The sequence below is a fragment of the Macaca nemestrina genome, chromosome 1, assembly GCF_043159975.1.
Source record: "Macaca nemestrina isolate mMacNem1 chromosome 1, mMacNem.hap1, whole genome shotgun sequence".
Classification (NCBI taxonomy): domain Eukaryota; kingdom Metazoa; phylum Chordata; class Mammalia; order Primates; family Cercopithecidae; genus Macaca; species Macaca nemestrina.
This window is the reverse complement of record NC_092125.1, coordinates 220003037-220028331: the sequence shown is the minus strand read 5'-3', so window position 1 is coordinate 220028331 and position 25295 is coordinate 220003037. Positions and strand designations below refer to the sequence as shown.

General features: G+C 42.7%; 1 protein-coding gene across 3 annotated transcripts in view; it reads left to right on the top strand.

Annotated features, from left to right (window-relative positions):
* LOC105473204 (kazrin, periplakin interacting protein) overlaps window positions 1–25295 on the top strand; it is a 1227585-nt gene that overhangs the window by 582010 nt on the left and 620280 nt on the right. The window lies entirely within an intron of this gene.

The window sequence follows — 25295 nt, the reverse complement described above, 5'->3', positions numbered from 1 at the left end:
CCAATGTTTAGATTTTTTAATGAAAGGGAGAAATGATGGAGTGTGGGAAGTGTTATAAACTATTCAGTATTTCAATTTTTTAATTCACAATCCTGAATTCCCTTTGATGGTTTTTTAATATAGGGAGGGCTCTTGTGAGTATGTGTGAATAATTAAACTTTTTTGAATTTGAACATAAGTTGGAAGAAGCTCATTTCACTGTCAATGATGTGAGGCAAAGGAAAGCCCAATGGGCATCTTTTCTACGCTAAATAATTTTGTGGGTTTTTTTTTTTTTAAATTCCTATCTTCTCCAATAGTCTGAGAAAGAAAGCCTTTGGAAGGTTACTTGTCATGCTGTTCTTCTGTGTTATCTTGATAAATCCTGATTGAAGGAGAAAGAAGAGAAGGAGGATTGAGACAATAATGAGGTTATCATTGTTTGAGCATATACTACACAGACTGTCCCGCCTTTGGTCCCTCAGCAGCCCAACAGGCAGGTAATAGTACTCTGCCCATTGTGCAGATGGGTCAGCTGAGGTTTTCACAGGCTATGTGGCATGTACAGCACAGGTGCACATTCAGACTGGTTTGATTTCAATGCTGGGACTCTCTACTATTTCCCCAGGCGGCTCCTTGATTGGTTGCTTGGCATCAAGCCATTTCTCAGCATTATTTACTGTGCTTATTCATTCTCCTCCCTCCTCGTTGGCTGACAGCTATTGATTTCTGTGCGTGATTCTGCCCTTGGCCTCAAATAGTTGTGCAATTTCTTCCCCAATTTTCAAGTGAACTTTATCATCCCTTTGCTTAGTGAAGCTCGTCTTTGTTCTCTGGGCAATAATGGATGATTCCATAAATGGCATGTCACAGAACAGAAGAGATGTGAGGGCGACCTTTATTAGATTAAATATGTTTTCCCCACCCAGTGCTCTGCAGATCGTGGGATTTCTATCAGAAGACAGACAACAGGGACTGAACTGTATGCAGCCAAGAGCTTCCCAAAATTGTATTGGTAATTACTTTTCTTGATATAGTAATAATTACTGATAATGATGTCCTATAAATTTTAAGAGTTAATATATCAATGCAGTCCAGATATTATATATTCAGTTTGCTTAAAATCTCCTTAAGATTGTCACTGGATTCTTGGATGCTGTCATCCCCCACATAGAGGGAAGACTGATAGGAATTTGTGACTATGATGATTCAACTGGCAGTAGGATTCCAAATTCTTTGCTGCACCCACAGGATCTGATTCCTGTCTACTTCCTTTCTTCCATTCTCTCCCTTGTCCACTTCTGTCTAGCCGTGGTGATATCTTTTTGTTCTCCAACTATACCAAGCTTGTTCCTGCCACAAAGCCTTTGCACCTTGTGTTCCCCTCTGCCTAGAGTGTTCTTCCTGAATACCTGTGCCTGGTTGAAGAGTTTTTATCATTCATGTCTCAATGTAAACGTCACCAACCTGGAAAGGCCTAACTAAAATATCTCACCCACTGATATGGTTTGGCTGTGTCCCCACCCAAATCTCATCTTGAACTGTAACTCCCCACAATTCCCACATGTCGTGGAAGGAACTGGTGGGAGGCCATTAAATTATGGGGTTGGGTCTTTCCTGCACTGTTCTAGTGATAGTGAATGAATCTCACAAGATCTGATGGTTTTTAAAATGGGGGTTTCCCTGCACAAGCTTTCTCTTTGCCTGCTGCCATCCACGTAAGATGTGACTTGCTCCTCCTTGCCTTCTGCCATGATTGTGAAGCCTCCCCAGCCATGGGGACTGTAAATCTATTAAACATCTTTTTCTTCCCAGCCTCGGGTATGTCTTTATCAGCAGCATGAAAACAGACTAATATACCCTCCCAGGTAATTCATTCTCCCTCTGTCTCTCTCTCTTTCTCTCTAGTCTTTTAAATGTGCTTTTCATCAGGGCAAATTATTTGTTTTGTTTCTGCTCTGCCTTGCATTGTATACAAGCCTTGTGCATCTCTTCGGATTCCCTCGGTGCTGCCAGTCACTTGGTTCATATAAGCTGCAGCACAAGCTCCTGGGCCTACCTGAGCCACCTAGTTCTTCCTTCTGCCGCAGATGAATAGTCACAGACCCAGAGTCCCTGTCAATTCCAAAGGTGAAAGAATCACCCTGGGGTGAAAGGCATGGGACCTGGCTTCCTGAGCCAACCCCAAGTGGCAGTGAACCTGGAGGATGGGACATCCAGAGGAGCTGACTCTCCACAGGGGCAACTCTGCCCACTAGAAAGAGGAGACGAATGGGACCATGGAGTTGGCAGATAAATTACTTCTTCCTTCTTGCTCCCAGGGACTACTTTGAGGCATGATTTCTTCTCACATGCCATCCAGAAAAGCCCTGTATGCCAAGCAATACCTCTGCTGCATGGCCAGCCTTGTGTCTCCACAGCTTATTGCTAGGTGAAAATCATCACAGCAGCACGTTGTGTAGAGTGTCACTCACCTCACTCCCGCCCTCATTCTCACTGCCATGAGCTCACACTTCCCAAATGAAACATAAGCATGTTAACCTTTGCCTCAAGTTGCTTTCTAGAGAATTCAGGACAAGAAAATCCCTAGGACTGAGAATATTTCCTAGCACAGACAAAGCACTTCAATATTGGGGGATGAATGGGAGGATAGATAAAAGGATAGATGGGTGGATGATGGGTGGATAGATGGATGGAAGAATGGAGGGATGGGTGAAAGAATGGGAGGGAGAGAGGAAGGGAGGGAGGAGGGAGGAAGAGAGGGAAGGGAAGGGGAGGGAAGAGGAGGAGAGGAAGGAATGGAGAGGAGGGGGGAGGGGAGGGAAGAAGGAAGGAAGGAAGGGAAGGAAGGAATGAAGGAAGGAAGGAAGGAAGGAAGGAAAGAAGGAAGGAAGGAAGGAAGGAAGGAAGGAAGGAGGGAAGGGGAAGGGAAGGGGAGGGGAGAGGAAGGGGAAGAGGAAGGGAGGAAGGGAAGGAGGGGGGAAGGGAGGGAGGAAGGGAAGGTGGGAGGGATGAAGGAAGAGTGGATGGGTGGATGGATGGATGGATGGATGGAAGGATGGATGGATGGATGGATAGATGGATGGATGACAAGTGAATAGATAGATGGAAGAATGAATATATATGGGTGGATGTAAAGAAGGATAAATGCAAGGTTGAGCAGATGGGTGGATGGCAGTTTCAGACACTGGAGAGTTGATTGGACAAAAGAAAAATCACAAAGGTCACTATTTTGTTTCCTTCCATAGGACAACCTATTCCTACAAATGCCTCAAACTCAACATGTCCAAAACTAAGTGACCATTTTTCTTAATATTTTCCTTCTTCCTTACTCTTCCTTCACAAGCCATAAAATTTTCCTCGCCCATCCTCAATGAATCTACTAACATATTTCTCTTATTTTATGTCCCATGTGTCTCTAGGCTTCATCCCTACCTCATGTTCCATGGCTACTGCCTTCGTAATGTCTCACACAGACCCGTGCCCCAGCCACCCGCTGGCCTCCCTTGTGTCTTGTCCACCCTAACCAACACTTGGGCTCTGCTGTGGTCAGAGTGTGTCCTGGTTTGGATTTCTCTGAAAGCAGACCCTGAGGCAAAGACTTGGATACAGGTGGTTTATTGGGAGAAGATCCAAGAAAACAAGGGTAGAGAAGCAGGAAAATAAATCAGGGAAGAAGGAGAAAACAGTCAAGATACAGGTATATTATCAAGGTTGCTGCTATGGGCAACTGGGACTTGAGACTCCTGGGAGCTTCTGGGAAGCATGCAGAATGCCTCCAGCAACAGTCCATCTGAAGGATTAGAAACTGAAGTGTTTGTCCACCAGCTTCTATCCTCTTTAGTTCAGAGTTGCCCCTGGTGGCATTAACAGCACCACACATCCAGCCTGTGTGTGTGGGCAGGCCAAGTGGGCCCCTGTGGCAATGGAAAAGGCCCTGGGATGGAAAGGGACACACAGTCCAGAGATGAGCCTGAATTCCTGTGAAACTGTCCCCTGCAGCTGCAGCTTCAATCAGACGTGGGCTGAGGGATGTGACACAGACCCCTAGAGACACCTGCTCCAGAATGATCTCTAAAATGCATATACAGCTATGGTTTGCAATGGCCAAAACTCTCTGATGGCTCTCCTGAGCCTAGCGAGAAATGTCCAACTTTCTTACTAGCACTCATAAGAATCAATGGCCTGCCCGAGCCTCTGTTGCAACCTCACTTGTGGCTGCTCCCTGCTAGTGGTTTGCTCTCCACGTCATTCATTTTTTTTACTTCCACAACTTTGCCTGTGCTGTTCCCTCTGCCTGGAATTCCCTTCCCATTTGCATTCCTTGCATTAGACTAATTGGTCCTTTGAAATTTTTTCCCAACAATCCTAGGCAGAGTTAGACATGCTGCCCATATTTCTATCATCACCCCTACTGTACTTTTTGCAATTCCCCTCCCCCACCACCTTACACTGTGAACTCACTGAAGACAGTGGCATGGTCCTCTTCCTCTGGGTTTTCCAAATGCCCACGGAAGACCTGGGAGATAGGAGGTGCTGCTGAATGGATGGCTAGTTGCATCCATGTGTAAACAGAACCCCCACTCTGCCAGGTGTCTCTATTCAATGTCTTACTAGGTCCCAATCTGAAAAGTGTGGAGCATCTGTTCAAGATTGTTGAAAGACACATAAACCAAGTGTCCAAAAAGAAAGTGACAGCCCTGGCAATAAACTCAATTCAACAAACATGTGTTGAGCAGCTAAAGAGCTGAGTCGCTGCTTTAGACACAGATAAGAGGACGAGATAAAAATCCTGACATGACTTGGGGCATCCATGTGACCAGTGCTGGAGAATCCCACAAGGACGGAGACCACAGAATCAACATAAGACTATCAAAGCAGCCAGCCTTCCCATGATGTCACAGATGTCAGCCTCTCCTCCTCTGTGCCCACAGGCAGGCATCTGCCGTGGAGAAAGGGTAGCAAACATTCACCTGTACTCTTGTAATCTGCAAAGGAAACCCTCTGTAAGTCAGGTGGACTCTGCACATATGCAGGTAGCTACAGCCAACAACGACAAACATTTACTGAGCCCTGGGCAAGTTCCTTCCACTCTGCTCAAAGATGCTTTCTCTGGCCTCAATTTGCTTATATTCTAGCAGGAGTGGCAGGCCCCTAAACACACAATAGCAGTCTGGTGTCATGATAACAATAAGATGTACGATACAGAGTTTGCATAGGTGTATAAGGGACAACGAGAGTTCTAGAAGGCCTTTACATTAACAAAATGTTCTAGCATATGTATATTATATATAATTTATATGTTTATATAAGTTTATGTATATTTATAAACATAATACATAATATAAATACGTATTATGTACTAGATATATAATATATATTTCATTTATATATAACATGTAAACTATATATTATATATCAAATATATATTTATATATAAACAAATACATATATTACATACACTATATATGTATTTATATATGTAAAAAATGTATATAATATGTAATTTATGTATATATATTTATAAATTACACCAAGAAACCAAGGAACAGATTCTCACCCTCCCCCAGCTGCTTGCATCTCCAACTTACCCAACCTGAGAGAAAATATATTCTATATTTTACATATAATATATTAATATAATATTTTATGTATTATTTATTACATATATATTTATATTAGACACACACGATGGAAAGGCAATGATGACTATACACTTGATCAGTTGCCTTCATGTGTGTATTTTCTGTCTTTCATTCCCTAAGCATAGCTTTGCTCTGCTTTTTCTAACCCAGTTCAGTAGGTGTATAATGAATAGATCAATCTCAAATGGTCAGGAGAGGGCTGCAGGACCCACCATCTACGTTCAAATTCTACCTCTGCCTCTTTTGTGTTGTGTCATCTTGGACAATTTTCTTGCCCACTCACTTTCCATATCTGCAAAGTAGGATTGTTAACAGTACCTGCTGCCTAGGGTATTGTGAAGGTAAAATAAGTTAGTGTATGAAAAAGCTTTTAAAGCACTGGCACATAATAAGCCCGCAGTAAGGTTGGCCATTATTAATAATGGTCTTGTTGTTGTTTAAGATTATTGTAAAGTAGCTCAGTGTTAGGGCCAATTTTCTAGAAAAAATATCTATGAAATATAAATGCTTTGTCTAATTAAGGAAGAGCGCAAGTTCCAGGTTCTATCTACTGAACCTCAGAGGTCAGCAGTAGCCCTCATACATGGTTCCTAAAAGACCTGTTTTTGATCTTTGGCTCTCAGATGGCAAGAATAGGGATGAGGAAAGTAATCTTGCCTGGGGCCTCACAGAGCAGGGCACTTCATTTTTTAAAATGAATAATTTATTAAGTACTTATTGTGGTTCTTGATTGTCGAGGCAAAAAAAAAAAATCTCAACTTGGAAAACTGGGAAATGTATACATAGGGCAACTAGAAACTGTGAGAGAGGCCAGGCGCGGTGGCTCAAGCCTATAATCCCAGCACTTTGGGAGGCCGAGACGGGTGGATCACGAGGTCAGGAGATCGAGACCATCCTGGCTAACACGGTGAAACCCCGTCTCTACGAAAAAATTAAAAAACTAGCCGGGCGAGGTGGCGGGCACCTGTAGTCCCAGCTACTCGGGAGGCTGAGGCAGGAGAATGGCGTGAACCCAGGAGGCGGAGCTTGCAGTGAGCTGAGATCTGGCCACTGCACTCCAGCCTGGGCAACAGAGAGAGACTCCGCCTCAAAAAAAAAAAAAAAAGAAACTGTGAGAGAGAGATTATGGAGAGCTGGAAGAGGCATGCTTAAAAGTGTAAGAAGAGAGGATGCTGGAGATGCCTGTGAAGGAGACCTTGGCCCTGCCTTCCTGGGGAATGTTCTGGAACTCTCAGCCCCAGATAGAGCAGCAGAGTGTGCAAGTCAGTCAAGAACCATGCAGGCCCAGTGGTACAAGAGCAAATGGCATGCCTGCATGGAGTGTCTAGGCCGAAGAGCCCAAGACAGCCCCATGTCTTTCCACAGCTCAGAGTGGCTTAGGGACATTGTAATACTTCCCAAAGGCTGCATCCACGTGGACCAGAGAGCCAAGGCAATGTTGGACAGCTTGAGGAGGATGCAGCGGTGAACTACATGGATAGATGGCCAAAGACCAGACAGGAAGAAGGCCACTTCCGGGACAGGTGCCATCTATAAAGGAACAGATGCTCACTCCCTCCCACTAGCTGCTCCCCCAACCTACCCAACCTGAAAGAAAAGCAGAGAACTTCAGACCAAGAGAAATTTCCACCATGACTGGGGAGCCAGGGCCCAAAGAGAAAGTAGGTTCAGGTCTAGAAATGAAAAGTTATTTCTTGCAGACAGCCAGAGTTTGAATAAAATCACAAAGTCCCATGTGAAGGCAGTCACTAGAGCTTACCGCTAAGAGTGTAGGTGATCTGGAGTCTGGCTGACTTGGGTCTCTGTTCTGCCTCTGGGAAGCCATCTCTGACCAGTTACTTACCTTCTCTCAGACTTTATTTGCTCATCTCTAAAATAGCAATAATATTAATATCTCCTAACAGGTTGTATGTGTTCAATAAAACATTACAAGTAAACCCCTTGAGGGCTTATTTCATGCTAAGCATTCAATTAATGCAGAATAATGGCATCATTAGAAGGGGAAGGAGTTGGGGAGGGGTCTTTATGGAGTTCCCTGTGGTAGAGATTCAGGAGAACACTCTCTGACAGCCAGCATATGGCAGGAACTTCCCCAGCCTGCTGAGGGTGCAGGAGAGTGGGTTTTACCTATGTACTAAGCACGTGGTCCCCGTGTGATCCAAGTCAACGGGAGCTAGTATAATTTTATGGTCAAGGGTGTGGATTCTGTCATCCGACTGCCTGGACTTATATTACTTACTAGATGGGCAAGTGTCCTTAGGTAAATTACATAACCTCTTTATTGATACCTTAATTTTGTAATCTGCACAATGGGAACAATCATTCCTGTTTCACAGAGTTGTTCCGAGACTTAAATGAATGAAAACAGGCAAAGAGCTTTTCTAAGCTTTCCTTCCTGGCATGCTGACACACACTGTAAATATTAGCCATTATTATTCTGATTTTGCTCCCATCCAAGTGTACACTTCAGCTGCTAGAATCCCTCAGGATCTCAAATCTGATTTATCTTCCAACAATAAAACCCATCCAAACTCCAAGGCCATTTTGCAGCCAGGGAGAGTCACATCAAAATAAGAATGCTAAAGCTACCAATATTCAAATGAAGATAGAGAATGGGGCCCTCCTCCTCCATACAACCCTGGAATATCTCTCACTTGCACTTCAGAGGGGAGCAAAAACATCAGCAAGAGGGCCCATGACCCAAAGTTAGGGACTCACAGCATCAGGGAAACCTCACTGATGTAAGACATCATTCAGTCCAAGAAGGAACAAAAGGGCAACTTGTTTGCAGAAGATATTCCATGCTGCTTATCTATTTTGGATATAAACCTCTGTTAATGGAAAAAACCAAACTCTGCAAAATATTTTAAAGAGGTTTATTCTGAGCCAATATGAGTGACCATGCCAAGGGAACAGAGGTTTTGGGAAAGTGGGTCCACAGCAGTTATATTACAGTTTGGTTTTATGCATTTTAGGTCTGTATAGGTTTACATCAGTTTTATATATTTGTACATTTGCAAATATTTTCTCCCATTCGATAGGTTGTGTCTTCACTCTGTTGATTGTTGCCTTTGCTGTGCCGAGACTTTTTAGTTTAATCCTATTTGTCTATTTTCACTTTTGTTGCCCCTGCTTTTGGGGTCATATATCAAAAAATCATTGCTCTGACCAATGTCATGGAGCTATTGCCTGATGTTTTCTTCTAGTAGTTTTGTAGTTTCAGGTCTTACATAGTCTTTAATCCATTTAATTTTTTTTTTTTTTTTTTTTTTTGTATATGGTGTGAGACAATGGTCTAATTTGATTCTCCTGCATGTGGATATCCAGTTTTTCCAGTACCATTTATTACAGAGATCGTCCTCTCCCCATTATACCTTCTTGGCATCTTTATTGAAAATTGATTGACCGTAGATGCATGGATTTATTTCTGAGCTTTCTATTCTGTTCTAATGGTCTATGTGTCTGTTTTTATGCCAGTACCATGATGTTTTAATTACTCTAGCTTTGTAATATATTTTGAAATCAGGTAGTATGTGACTCCAATTTGGCTCTCTTTGCTCAATATTGCTTTCAGTTAGCTAGGAGAAATAAGTTCAAGAGATCTATTGCACAATGGTGTGGCTATAGTCAATAACAATGTATTATACTCTTGAAAATCGCTAAGAAAGCAGATTTGAAGTGCTTACACCACCAAAAAAAGATATGTGAGGTAATGTATATGTTAATTATTTTGATTTAATATATTCATGTTTCAAAATATCAGGTTGTATACCATGAATATGTACAATTTTTATTTATCAATTTTTAGAGAAGATATTCTATGCTCATGTTTCTTGCTTGAACCAAATATAAGAAAAAAGTAACTTACATCTTGTATCAGTTACCTATTGTCCCAATAGTGCTGCATAACAAACAACCTCAAAGCCTCAGTGGTGACAGTAAACATTTGTTTTTGTTCAGGGGTCTGCAGGTTGACTGCCTGGTTCTGCTCATCCAAGGCTGGGCTCTGCAGGGCACATTAACGTGGCTGTGGTCAGCTGCAGGGATGTCAGGCAGCTGTGCAATCTTGGCTGGTCTCTCTCACATGTCTGGGGCCTCACCTGGGATAACTGGGTTGATTCAGCTTTGCTCTGTGGGTCTCATTCTCCAGCAGGTTAATCCAGACATGTTCCACAGCAAAAGCCAAAAAGTGAGTGGAAATGCCAAAATGCTTTGTCAAACTTCTGTTTGTCTCATGCCTGCTATCATAGCCTCGGCCAACGCAAATCACACGCTGAGCCCAAAACCAAGAGATGGGACAAAATTCTCCCTCACACCACCATATACTATGAAGAGGTCATGCAAACTTACACTGCAAAGGGTTTAGCTTCAGGGGAAAATGAAGAATTGTGGTCATTTGTCAATCAATCTATCACGTATCCAAAAGAACTTGCTAATCTTTATTTCAGGGAAAGAAAAGGGAAAATTATAAGAGAGATAAAGTCTACTGAAAGGAAGGCCAGAATCACCCATAAGACGAGCAACCCTGAGAATATCAAACAGCATTTCCCTTTCACAGACCTTGTTGCATTCAAAGAAACACCAAATTCTCATGTTCCACTCTTTCCAAAGAATGTCTTAAAATCTCATCCAACATTTCTAGTGCCACCTACTTTGAATTAATCCAGATATGTCTTTATGAGGTAGGAGGTGGTAGGGCTTAGACCTGGACCAGACTGAGGACTAGCCGACTAGCTACAACAGGACCAAGGGCAAAAGCAGCTTTCAATCAGACCCACCTACCAGTGTGCCTTGTCAATTTACTGTTGCCATGGCAACACCCAGGCCTTGCCACCTCTTTCCATGGCATTCAGTGATCCAAAAGTTACTACCCCCTCCCTGCATAAACTGCCCCTTAATCTGCATGCAATTAAAAGTGGATATGAACCCACGCGGTGGCTCACACCTGTAAATCCCAGCACTTTGGGAGGCCGAGGCGGGCAGATCAAGAGGTCAGGAGTAAAAGACCAGCCTGACCAACATGGTGAAACACTGTCTCTACTAAAAGTACAAAAATTAGCCAGGCGTGGTGGCACGTGCCTATAGTCCCAGCTACTCGGGAGGCTGAGGCGGGAGAATCGCTTGAACCCCAGAGGCAGAGGTTGCAGTGAGCCAAGATCACGCCACTGCACTCCAGCCTGGGTGACAGAGCGAGACTCTGTCTCAAAAAAAAAAAAAAAAAAAAAAAAAGTGGATATGAATATGACTGCAGAACTGCCCTGAGGAGCTGCTCTCTGCTCACAGGGGAGTCTCACTCTGCAGGAGCAATCATGGAGCTGGAACACCACCAGACCTATAGCACTGCCTGTTCAATAAAGCTGTTCTCTTCTACCTCTGGCTTTCCCTTTAATTCTTTCCTGGGCAAAGCCAAGAACCCTAAGCTAACGTGGCTAAGCTCCACTTTGGGGATCGCCTGCCCTGCATCATGTAGAGTTCACTTTTCCAGCCATCCTGCCCCAAGGCCTTGGTATTTCAGGAAATATATATCTACATGGAAAAAATGAAAAATTAGTTTAAAGACATTAAGATTTCTACCCATTTTACATAGGTTTGACTTGGATGAAAGTTTGAAAGCGCTCCCTTTACTGTTCCTTTCCACCAACTCTCAGTTAAGACCAATGGGTAATTCACAAATAAAATTATTTTTAACGTAATATATGTTGTGGGATGCTTAAGTCCTCACCAACTGTGGCTTGTGGTTGAAATACTGGTGCCTACTCTAGATTCCAGGAAAATAAACTGAAGATGAGAAGTGAAACTTCATAATGAAAATTTAGCATCATAGTTCATTACTCTACCATTGTATGTTACTCATACAGGAGCTATCTTGGAAATATTCTTCCTTTTCCTCTCTCTTGTTTTATAAGAGGAGCTGGTCCACTTTAATAGCCTGAACATTTAAGATCCATAAAAGATAATGCGTAGTGAAGATGGTTGAGTCAGATAGACTCGGCAGATAGACATTTTGATAATCAATTTTTAACTAGGTAATAAGAGTTGACAGCATGCCACTAACACCTTCAGGGTTGGGAGGAGAATTCTGTTCCTTGTCCTCCGTGGTGAATTTCACAAAAACAGCCTGGCTGGATTCCAAAGTACTGACCACTGGGAAGTACCAGGCGTAATATTACACTTGCCAGGCCATCGGTTTGACCTTGAGCCTAAATTCCTTGGTAGCTCCCTATAAATTACGGGTTCTGTCATTTTATCTGAAGCAATTATTCACTTTCAGTGTGGTTTTGCTCGTGGCCAAGTTAAACAGAGGCACTCATCAGCTGTGTGTATTCAGAGGACCAACTGTTTTTTGGTAGGGCTGAAATGGTCTAGATGAGATTCCATAAATCAGTGCTAACAGCTACATGGTGAGTTCTCTCCTAGCACTTTAGGACACTGGACTAAATCAACAGGGTTACACTTTTCTTTTCCACTTAGTTGAAAGCCCTTGATCCAACACCAGCATGAGTGCTCAGGCCCCCTCCCTACCTCCTGTTTTGTTTGCCCTGGTTTTTTAGGACACCATAGGGAAGGAAAAGGCCAACATTACAGTAAAGTTTTCCATATAACTAACTAAAAGACTCTCATTCCTTAAGTAATGGACAATATGTAAGCATACTTTATTAATTTTCTTTGCTAATATTACAAAGTTAACTTGCGTTCACTATAGCCAGTGAAACAGTTCAAAGATACATGAGAAAATCTCCCTCCACTCAACTCCTTTCTCATCCCCAGCCTCACACCCCAAAGTCACAATGTCACAGCCTGGAGTCCAGACATCCACATATTTCCCCAGCTTCATATCCACATACAAAGGGAAGAACAGGAGAGATGAAGAAATTAGCTAAGTAGGGGCTAGAGCCAAAGACTTTTATTTTGTTCCAAAGATAAACAAAAAAACCCAGAGGGTTTTAAAAGTGGAGGAAAGGAAAGAACTGTTAAGTTCTCTCTGTGTGACAGCTGAATCAAAGCAGGAATATCTTTCGGAGGCTACAGTGGTTGTCCAGGAGAGAAGGGATGGTGGCTGGAACTGAGGTGGTGGCAGCGCTGGTGGACAGCAGTAGATATTTTTGAGGGGTGAGCCTGGACAACATTTGAGGATGGATCAGATGCCATGGGGCAGAAGGTCATTTGTGGCTTACAGATCGGGGTCGCTAGTGTGAAGGATCCAAAAGGAATGGGAGGCTTGGAGCAGAGCAGTGATTCAGTTGGGATGTGCTGAGGGTGAACACATCCAAGGAAAGAGCTCACATGGGCCGCTGTCTCAGAGGAGAGGGCTGTAGACTGGAGGGTTTTGACTAAGGGGCTTCGAGGGTATCCCCGGTGCCTAACATAATATCCTAGCCTATTGGATGCCCAGCAACTATTCAGTAAACCTGAGTCTTTGCAGAAGAAACCTGTCTCCCTTTTGGGCTCTCCAGAGGCCCAGACTTAAGACTCTTCAGTATGGCCCATGTAGAGGCTAATCATTTGGCACACCTTCAATACAATATTCTTTAAATATCTGTCTCTTAGTCACGTGCTTGGAGGAGTGGCTCAAAGCTGCCTGAGATGTTGGGGGAGAGAGAGGAAGAAAGACAGGAGGATGCTGAAAAAGAGAGCGGCAATCTCTTATCCTCACTAAGGTCTAAACAATTCAGCTCTGGCCCAATTTGCATGCTCCACTCTGTAGGAAAAATAAGAGTAAAGGCTCTAAAGGTGAAATTGCTTGGACTGAAATCCTGGTTCTACCCTGTGCTGGGTGCAAACACAGGCACATTATGTAATTGCTGGGCCTCCACTTCCCCATCTGGAACATGGGGTTTGTAATAGTGGCAACCTCATAGGCTCAGTCTGAGGACTAAGTGGAAGCGCACAATTAAAGCATTTAGCAGAGCGCCTGGCCCTCTGTAAGCGTCTTCAATCACAGGCTGCTTTTTTCATTCACCACCCCTTCCTCCAGCCACACATAATGCTGTCCCTGAAAGGAATTCCAGAAAAGAAAACTTCCTCCATGGCACTGTAGTTCCTGCGACATCTGAGAAGTGCAAGAAAGTTTATTCCCCAGGGATCCTTCCTGTTAGCCCTCTCCATCTGCCTCTGGCTTCCCATCACCCCTTGGCCCTGTGCGCCTTGTTTTACGGCTTTCCAAGTTGGAGTCCATTTTCTTTCACTTGATGATTCTGTTTGGGGGACAGGATTCATTTCTTGTCCATCTTTGCATTGTTTCCCTGCCCTCAGTGCTGTGCCTTATTCACAGTAAGGGTGCAGTAAACATTTATGACAATTGATTTAATTATATTTTCCCTTTATTGGGCCTTGAGAGAAAGACAGACAGAGATCATTAGAGTTAACTTCTGTCCCACACCTTGAGAGCCAAATTCTTTGGCAATTGTTGTTTTTGTCTTTTTAAAAATAATCTTGGAGTTTCTTATTATTGAGGTCATTTCTACACATTGTAGAAAAATTGGAAATGTGAAAAAAAGAAGAATATAACCATAATTTGACTAGAGATAATCACGGGTAACATTTTGGGACTCTATATATCTATTATACACATCTATATACGTTCTGTGTATCTGTATCTACATAAATGGAGATCAACTGTATCTATATAAATTGGGATAAAATTATATATATATAAACTGTATCTACATAAAATATATCCATATAAATTGGGATCTACATAAATTGGGATCAATTTATTGCAATTCAGTGTAAATTGAATACACTGTTTTGGGCCGGGTGCAGCAACTCATGCCTGCAATCCTAACACTTTGGTAGGCCAAGGCAGGCAGATCACTTGAGGTCAGGAGTTCGAGACCAGCCTGGCCAAAATGGTGAAACCCCGTCTATACTAAAAATACAAAAATTTGCCAGCCATGGTGGCATATGCCTGTAATCCCAGCTACTCGGGAGGCTCAGGCAGGAGAATCACTTGAACCCGGGAGGCAGAGGTTGCAGTGAGCCTAGATTATACCACTGCACTCCAGCCTGGGTGACAGAGTAAGACTCTGTCTTAAAAATAAAAATAATAATAATAATAATAACAATAATAATGAATACACTGTTGTGAAATCACTTTTCAATCAACATTATTTAAGGAGAATTTTTCCTTAATTTAAATATTATTCAAAATAGATTTCAATGTTCATTTCTCCCATGAATAAATATTCTTGTGTATAAATCTTTGCCTACATATCTGACTGTTTCCCTAGAACAGACTTGCTGGAAATGGAATTTCTTTGTCAAAGGGTGTGAACTCATTTTAAGTCCTTGTTACCCATTGTCAAATGCTTTTGAGAATAAGCATCCCGCTATAAGCCACCAACAGCCTGAAGAGGAAGGCATGTCCATCCTCATCCTCTCAGCATTCAGCGTCTTTTCATGCTAGACGGTTTGGCATAAATGGCAGTGACTTGCCTTGTTAATTTGTTTGATTACTAGTCAAGTTGGCCTCTGTGATTTGTCTGCTCTTATCTTCCACCCTTTTGTTCTACTGATGGGTGAAGGTCCTTCTTTTTTATCTTTGAGACCCTTTTATTTCAGGAAAAAATTTACCCTTTATCTGCATTAGTTACAACTTTGTTTTCTTTGAAGTTTGCCTTTTGAGTGTCTTTACTTTTTGAGAGTCACAGTTTAATTTTTGTACAACCCACTTCATCACATTTCCTATGATGATCTTAATTGTGTGTGTATTTAGAAAGTCTTCGTATAGCCTGAGATTAATGAACAACTTATCTGTATTTGGTTGTTTTTTAATGGTTATATTTTTGCTACTAATTCTATTTGTATGTGACCTTTAGTATGAAATGTTAGAATGATAAAAAAAAATTTGAATGTAGAAAAATACAAAGAGGAAAATAAAATTCACCTGCCATCGTGTTCCCATATAATCAATTTCAACACTTTTGAAACATTGTTCTAATCCTCTTAGTTTTTTCCCATCTGTTCATTTTTCCAAATCAATTTTAGAATCATTTGGTCACATTTCAAAAGAAAAATAAATCCAAAGACTATTGACTGAAAAATATTAAGTTTATAAACTAATTGGAGAATTGTGATTATCACAAACTTTAGATTCCTTCTACAGAAATGTTTATACATTTGTTCACATCTTGTTTTGTATCTCAAAAAGATTTTTCCAATTTTCATCATGTCGATCCTACTCATTCCTTGTCGTGTTTATTCGTAGGTGTCTTGGGTTTGCTATTGCAATTAAGAAAGTGGTTTTCTTTCTCTTTTCATCTTCTAACTGGTTAATGCTGTTATAAGCAATGCTATTGCTTTTTCTCTGTTTGATAGTTAATCCACCTACTTTATTAAACCTCATGAACTCTAAGAGAGTTACAGGTTACTCTTTTTTTTTTATTATTGTTATACTTTAAGTTCAGGGATACATGTGCAGAATGTGCAGGTTTGTTACATAGATATAGACATGCCGTGGTGGTTTGCTGCACCCATCAATCCGTCATCTACATTAGGTATTTCTTCTAATGCTATCCCTTCCCTAGCCCCCTACCCACCGACAGGCCCCGACATGTCATGTTCCCTCCCTGTATCCATGTTACTCTTTTGATATTACCAGGGACACCTGGATTTCTACTGATTTTAATGAAAATACCTTCCGTATTCACCATTAAATATGATGGTAGTTGCTGGTTTTAGCTCGGTATTATTTATCATGCTGATTAAGTGGACTTGCATTCCTAGCTTTCAAAGAGGTTTTCTTTCCTTTTTAATTAGGAGTGGGTGTTGCATGTTATCTAATACATTGTCAGTGCATGGCTATTTATAAGTTCTGTGTGATTATACCATTTATCTATATAAATGTCCCCTTTGTTCTATTTAATAATGCTTTTCCCCCTTCTGAATTCCACTTTGAATTTGAATTCTACTTTGTCTGAAATAGATCCTGCCACCCCTGCTTTTAAAAAGAAAAAAATCTTTTTGCTTGTATTATTTAACTTTTTTGCCTATCCCTCCATTTTTAATCTTTTCATACCATTGATTTTCAGTGTCTTGTGCAGTAAGACATTCAACAATTACCAGCCCCATGCTTACTTTATGCCAGACACTGGATTAAACAAAAATGGAAAAAGAGGGTAGAACGTGCTGGAAGGGGTACATTCAAACCCAGCCTGAACTGGCCACTGCTGTGAGCAGGTTTAGGGGCAACAGTAGATCCTAGAAGGGCCTGACCCAGCTGGGGGACCCGGCCAGGCTGTCCAGAGGTAACAAGAGGATTGTCACTCACACTTGCCCAAGAAGAGTCAATCAGCTGAGTCTTGGAGAGAATAGGAGTTTGGGTGCATCTGGACCCAGATGGTTTCAGGGCCCCCTGGAATTTGGGGACCCCACACTTGGTCACCACCATGAATTGAGGAGCCTTGCTTCTCTCCACACTGTCTTTTCCCTGCCTCCTCATGGCTTCTGCTTCACTCATGCACTCATTCTGTCAGTGAATGATTCTTCAGCACCTGCCCTGCATAGGATGCCATTGTAGGTGCTGGGAAATCAATGGGAAGAAGATGGAAAACGAGACTTCCCTTGTGAAGCTTCTGTTCTACAGAGGCGGGCAGACAGGGCCAGAAAAAGCACAAGGCCATTTCCAGTGGTGGAAGCACCAGGACTGCTGCCCTTTCTGATGGCTTCTCTTTACACTTAGGAGAAAATTCAAGGCCCCATAGTCCCTAGGCCCTATATAACCACACAGGCACACACCACAAACCACACACATACCACACCACACACATCACATACACACCACACACTACACACACCCCACACACACCACACGCTACACACATCACACACACACCACACTCTATACACACACATCACACACACACCACACACTACACACTACACACATCACACACACACCACACACCACACACACATCACATACACACCACACACTACACAAACCCCACACACACCACACGCTACACACATCACACACACACCACACTCTATACACACACATCACACACACACCACAAACCACACACATACCACACCACACACATCACATACACACCACACACTACACACACCCCACACACACCACACACTACACACATCACACACCACACGCTACACACATCACACACACACCACACTCTATACACACACATCACACACACACCACACACTACACACTACACACATCACACACACACCACACACCACACACACATCACATACACACCACACACTACACAAACCCCACACACACCACACTATACACACACATCACACACACACCACAAACCACACACACCACACCACACACATCACATACACACCACACACTACACACACCCCACACACACCACACGCTACACACATCACACACACACCACACTCTATACACACACATCACACACACACACCACACACTACACACTACATACATCACACACACACCACACACTACACACTACATACATCACACACACACCACACACTACACATATCACACACCACACACTACAGAGACACACCACATGCTACACACACCATGCACATACCACAAACCACACACATACCACACACTACACACACTACACACACATCATGCATACACAGCACACACATCACACATACACATACCACATACACACCACACACCATACATACACAGCATACATATTACACATATACACACGACACACCACACACATGCCACATACCACACATATGCAGCACAGGCACACTACACATACTACATACACACTATACACCACACACATACCATATCACACATATACAGCACACATACACATACCACACACACACTACACACACCACATACAAATCACATACCACATACACACCACATATATAACACACAGACACCATACATATATGCACCACACACCACACATACACTACACACACCACACACCACACATCCATGCACCACATATATGCTACACACACCACACATGCCACACATACGCAGCATACACAGCACACATACACACAGCACACATACACACAGCACACATATACCACACACACCATGCACACCACACACCACACACATACACCACACACACTGCACACACCACACACATACACCACACACTATATACCACACACACCACACATACACCACGAACACCACACACACCACACACATACACCACACACATACACTACACACACCGTACACACATCACACAAAACATACGCACCACACATACAATATACCCACCACACACACCACACATATACCACACACACCACGTAACACACTACACAAACCATATACACACCATACACTACACATACACACAGAAACATTACACACACACCATACACCACACACCACACACACACACCATATACATGCTACAAGCCGCAAATATATCACACACACCACATACATACCACACAGGGATCACACACCACACACACCACAAATATACTATACACACACACCACATACACCACACACACCATACATGTGCACACATATCTCACATATGCACTCACATCACACATATACCTCCCACATATCACACACATACACACACCATACCTACGTATGAGCACGCACAGCACACACACATGCACACCGCTACCTCTGCCATCCCCACTGCTTGCTTGCTGCAGCCTCCTGACCTGGACATTCCTTAATCAGGTCCTGGCCCTCTTCCTCCTCAGCCCCTTTGCCCTGGCTGTTCCCTCTGCCTGGACATTCTTCCCTGGACGTCTGCACAGCTTTGTCCCCCACCTCTCTCAGGCCTGTTGGAATGTCACTTCATCCACGCAGCCTTCCTGGACCACCTCTCTAGGAAGACGTGCCCCTCCCTCCCACCTGATCCCTCAGGCCTTTGCCTTGCTTTGTTCTGCCTCAGGGCTCTTAGGACTGCCTGCCCCATGCTGTACACTGATCTGTGCCTTTGCCTGTTGTCTTCTCAATCAGACTTTCTCTGAAATCCTCAGCATGGAAACCAGGCACAGCACAAAGTAGACACTCAATGAGTATTTGTTGAAAGAACGGAAGATGAAAGCAACACCTGGTGTGGGTGGTGATAATTCTACAGAATGACTTAGACAGGGAGGGTCCCAGAGAGAAGAAGAAGAGAGAAAGAGCTGAGCTGCTCAGGTCCCGTCCATTCATGTCGGACTCACCACTCTGTAGCTCATTCCACCTTCTTGGGGAGGAAGGTGGGGTGGGGAAAGAAGAGTGGGGAGAAGCCCTCTCTCCCACAATGTATGTTGTTTCATCTTGTTTCAGACTCATGCTTGTGTGATTTTTGTCTTTATCCTTGTAATTTGAGTTTTGCCAGAATGTGTCTGGAAATGGTGCCCCTTTCATTAATTTTGCCTGAAACATGATGTAATATTTCTAGCTACTCCCTAAGTCTTCTCCAATTCCATGAAGATGTCTTATTTCTTATATTCTTATATCTGATTTCGTTATAGATTTTCTTGTTCTGCATTCTGGGAGAGCTTCTCAAATTCATAGTCAGGTCATTGATCAGGAATCAGTCATTGATCTGCAATGATGATTCTGTTCTTTTTGGCCTCAAGGCTGAATTTTAATTATGCAACTGCAACATTAGTTTCCTTTCAATACTTCTTTGTCTCCTCAGTCCCATCTCCAGGTCAGGATTGTGCCTCAAGACAATTCTCTTTCAACCTCAACCCCTTCTCTCCTAGGACGTTCTATTCTTTTTCCTCCTCGGGCCATGTCTTCTGCCTTTGTCTTCTAAACTTTTCTTCTGGTTCCTAGAGTAAATCATTTTCAGAAGCATGTATCTCCTCTGAATATTATGGATGTTTCATTCATTAATTCAACAATGCAATTTATTGACTGCCCACCCAGGGCTGAGCACTGAATTAGTCACAGGAGCATCCCAGGGCCAGCAAGTTCCTGTCCCCACAGATGATAGAATCGAATGGGGAAACTAAGCCATTATACAGGCAATTTTAATTAAGTGTGACAAGTGCCATAAATACAATATGTGCAGGTTACAGCAGAGTGTATAGTATGAGCACACAACCGTGGCTGGGCAGAGAGGGAGAAGGTAGGCAGAGGTTGCTACCTGCTCTTATTCTGAGCTGTTGCTTTTTCTTAAATACTCATGTTATTGAATTTGGGTCCCTCCACTCCCAACTTTGGTCCCTGTCAATGAGCCATAAATGATACAGGCTTCTTGTGTGATGATAGTTGGGATGTCAGTTCCCCGTGTATTTCCTCTCACTGTCTATTTGGGTGCCATGCCAATCCCCTTTCAGGTCAATAGGCAGGTGACAGGTTGAGGTACACAGCATCTGGTCCAATCTCTAGTGTGGCAAGGCAGGTCCTCTCGTGCCTAGCTACCAACATTAGGTATAATAGTCTATCCCCACTGCCTTACTTCTGACTTCCTGAACCAATCCGTATTGTCCATGCAAAACCAAAATCTCCAGCAGGCATTGTTTTTTGGACCCTTCAGGAGTAAATATGTCCAGAGAGGACAATTTCTTCCAAAATGTGACCCCTTGCAGTACAAATTGGAATGCATTTGGTACAGTGCTTATGGGAAACTACGGAAGGCATGTTGCATTTCCAATGCTCTCTGGACACTAGGAGAGACAGCCTGGGTGATGTAGGGAGGTGGGGAATTCTGGGAACTTCCCCCACAGCTGACCTACTAGAATGTGGAGCCCGGAGAGCACCAATGAATCTGACTCTAAGGAAGGAAAAACAGAAATTCATTTATCAAAGGAAAGGAGAAAAAATGAAACTCAGGCTAGTGGAGAAGGAGAATACAGCAAGGTTTCAAGGAGTTCAGATAAATATTTAAACTTGGAAGGAATTACGAGTCTCCCAGAACGGCATGCATCATTAATTCCCAGGCAGTCAGGTTAACAATGAGCTGCGAGAGATGGCCTCTTGAATTATTCTTTTAATGGAGTTCCCAGGTTAAAGTAGATTTCATTTAAGGTCAATCAATAGACAATTTTACCCAGGCCTGGTGATTAAAAGAAAACCATAAAGAAGTCCTGTGACAGTAATCATTTTGACTCAATCAGACCTTCCCTTAAACCTGCAAAGTCCTAGATGAAGGCCACAGCATGGGTTAGGGCAGGGGCTCCTGGTTCTATTTTCCATCAAGTCCCTCATCCTGAGTGAGTTTTAACTACCCTCGCCCCTTTAGCCAGATGGCTCACTCCACACCCCCAGGCAAAGAGAAGAAATTCATGCTTCTTTCCTTTCTGGTAGATGAAGCACATTGGAATAATTCAAATTAACAGTGTAGATCTAGCTTATTTCTTGAATTCCCAGTGATCGGTCACAGTGAATTAGCATGAGTCAGAATTTTAGTTTGACAGAAGTGATTATATTAGGCTCCCTGTGAGTCTCTGGGTCTCTCCAACTCTCCTTCTTTATTAGAAGTAGCCTCAGGAAATCAGGAGGAAATGAGATGCCCATGAACGTGTGTCTCAGTGATCCACCATTGACTTGGTTAGGAAATTAGGGGTAGAGGAGGGTTCCTAGAAAATGAAATTGCCTTCAGGTCTTGCCAATTGCTTCAAGGGCTTGCAAAATGCATCAAGGATTTATAACATTGGAAGGAAAGGGGGCTTTCCTTTCTCCATCATTTATCTTCAGGGAGTCAGTGGAACCAACGTTCTTTCTTTGAACGGTGGGTCCTTAAGAGGGAAATATTGAATCTTTCTTTCCTTTTTCTTTCTTTTCTTAATAGTCCAGGACTTTTCCTACAAGTGTGTTTTATCTGATCCAGCATTTTGAGTTTATTAGACAGGATTTTTCCAAGGCTTGCTATTTATTTTCACAGTCTCACTTTTCACCAATTCAAGAGAATGAAGAAGAAAGATCCTTGTTGCCATGTGGTTATTTTGAATAAATTAGGCTTTACAGGGGCTGCTGGTTTCCAGTTCACACACACAGTCGAACTCTGCTGTAGTTTCCATATTTATAAAAAAACCCCTGCTGTGAAGCTAACAAGGAAAAAGCCTCTGAATCTCTTCTTTCTGCTTATCGAGAATCAAAATAGAAACAAGGAATGTTTGAAATAATACAGAAATGGCACTGAGGAATGTGAACATTCTAGGGGGGAAGGGAATAAATTAGGTGTTGTTGGGGGTTGCTTGTGCATGTGAATATGAAGATTGATATTCATAGACTCATTAACCACGACGTTAGGGGGCTAGAGATTTGATTTAATCCTTGATATTTTTATTTTCATAAAGGTCAGAGAAAAAAGGTGTTTCCTTTGGAGACAAGAATAGCTTCTTGAAAGACTTTAGTTATTATTGCTCTTGAAAAGGTTCGTGATCACTTTTGAATACATTATTATAATGATAGATGAGGAACAGTGACAAAGAAAATAGAAGCCTAATTTTTGATTCCCTTGAAATTTTCAGCTCTAAAGAAGCTTGGCAGTGACTCTAAGAATACTACTGGGCTCTGTCAGTCACACTGAACCATCTTTTCTGAGTTGAGACATAGGTGAAAATGTGTGCGTGCCTACACGCAAAGCGTGATATTCACATGCACTTTCTTAAACATGTAGCATCAGCATTTGAAAGGCTTATCAAAAAAAAAAAAGAGAAAAAGCTGGAATTCAAATCCAGAAACTAGGAAGCAGCTGCAGAAATACCCAGGCGTGATTCTGTAGAGATACTGGCTCCCTTTCCATGCATTGATCTCAGAACTTGACAACGGAGAAATACATCTTTATCATTCTTTTTGCCTAAAGTATTATATATACTTGAATGCTACATTGTGTTTTATTTTCCAACTCTGCCAAGATTCAATCTACTGGTATTGAATATCCACCAAAAGAATGCTAGACTATTACAAAACATGCACAAAAGAGGTACAGAAAACCCATAAGCCTTATTCTATCTCCAACTCTGACAGCAATAAAACACCGACTTCACCCTTTTCACTCTGAGATTCTGACTAATAAGTAGAGACAGAGGAGAAAGTGAAATTGAATCTTAATTATAACAGATATAAGAGAATGACTGTTTTTATTGCGGTTGTAGAGTTTGGTCTTTTCTATGCTTTACTTAATTCTGTTACTGAAAAAAAAAAATCTTTTTTGTTTAAATTCAGCTGCAAGAGCCTAAAGAGGTTTGAATAGTGGCACACTGTAATAAATCATTTTAAAAGGGAAAACATTTCACAAAAGTAAATCGGAGTCATTTCCCTACCTTAGAACTTGAGTTTCCATTACTTCCAGGAGGTTTTCAACTTCAGGACGAATAGAGTCACCAGAAGAATAATTTATTTCAGTGTAAAGTTGGCCATATGAATGAGTATGGAATTTGAAACAGAGTAAAATAATAGGACATTTAATACTGCTTGTCAAAGACTGCTTACCCCATTCAGCCTGTGAAGATATATTACTTGGAGAACCAGATTGTCAAGAGAATTGAGGATCTGGAAGACTTAGAGGGTTAGGGCTTGGCTTCCAATACAGCCACCCGATCAACATATTGACTATTGCTTGGCCCTTTGGGAACTATTGGGCGGCTGATCCAATTTGAGATGAAAAAAAAGAAGAAGAAGAAGAATCTACAATGTAGAAGAAAAGGCAGAGTGACAAAAACCCATCATTAGAAAGAAGTCATGTTAATTCCTTGCCCATGGTCTCGTAACATATTTTAATGACTTCCTGTACCTTCTGGTTAAAACTCAAGCTTTGCAGCCTGGCAACAATTTCCATCCGGTTTCCCTTGCCTGTACTTTTACAAGCTGCTTCTCCTTCACCTCATTCGTATTCAATGTCTGGGACTCAGTTCAAGGCTCTTACTTTGGAAACGTTCCCTGACTTTCCTTGCTGATCCCCTCTCCAGTTTTCTTCTTTCACATTACCATACCACCTTGAGTTTACACGGCACAAAATCCATGGTTCATCAATGTTCTTTTATGCCCCTACTCCATCATAAGCTCCTAACTCAAAGGACTGGTTCCTCCATCTCCTATTGGTTGCACTGTGCCGGGTCGTGTCCACTCACCACTGCAGACCTTTTCTCCAGCCTTCTCCTGCCTGCTCTGTGCCCCGGGCTGAAGCCACAGGCAGGGAGTGCTCTCTAGCTTCTAGTTGGGAAGACGCCAATGAAAACTGGAGCATAGGCCAGGCACCATGGCTCATCATGCCTATAATCCCAGTACTTTGGGAGGCCGCGGCAGGTGGATCACTTGGGGTCAGGGGTTCGAGATCAGCCTGGCCAACATGGTGAAACCCCATCTCTACTAAAATTACAAAAATTAGCTGGGTGTGGTGGTGGGTGCCTGTAATCCCAGCTACTTGGCGGGCTGAGGCAGGAGAATCGCTTGAGCCCTGGAGGTAGAGGTTGCAGTGAGCTGAGATCAGGCCACAGAACAAGATTCTGTCTCAAAATAAAAAATAAAATAAAATAAAATAAAAGGAAAAAGAGAAAAAAAATGGAGAGTGGAGGGTAGGAAGAGATAGGAGTCTGGGTACTAATTCTCCTGGGTCCCTCCCTCCATCCATGGGTTGGCCAAGGCAGCAAGCCCCTGTCTAAGTAGCCTTTTGGCTACAGTGACAGTTCCCCAGGTTCTAGAACCCCTTCTTCCCCTTCCTTTTCAGGCCTGGGGGCCTGGGGACAGTGACAGCTTCCCACTCTTGCCCGTCCTAGGTGCTTTGTCATCCTTTG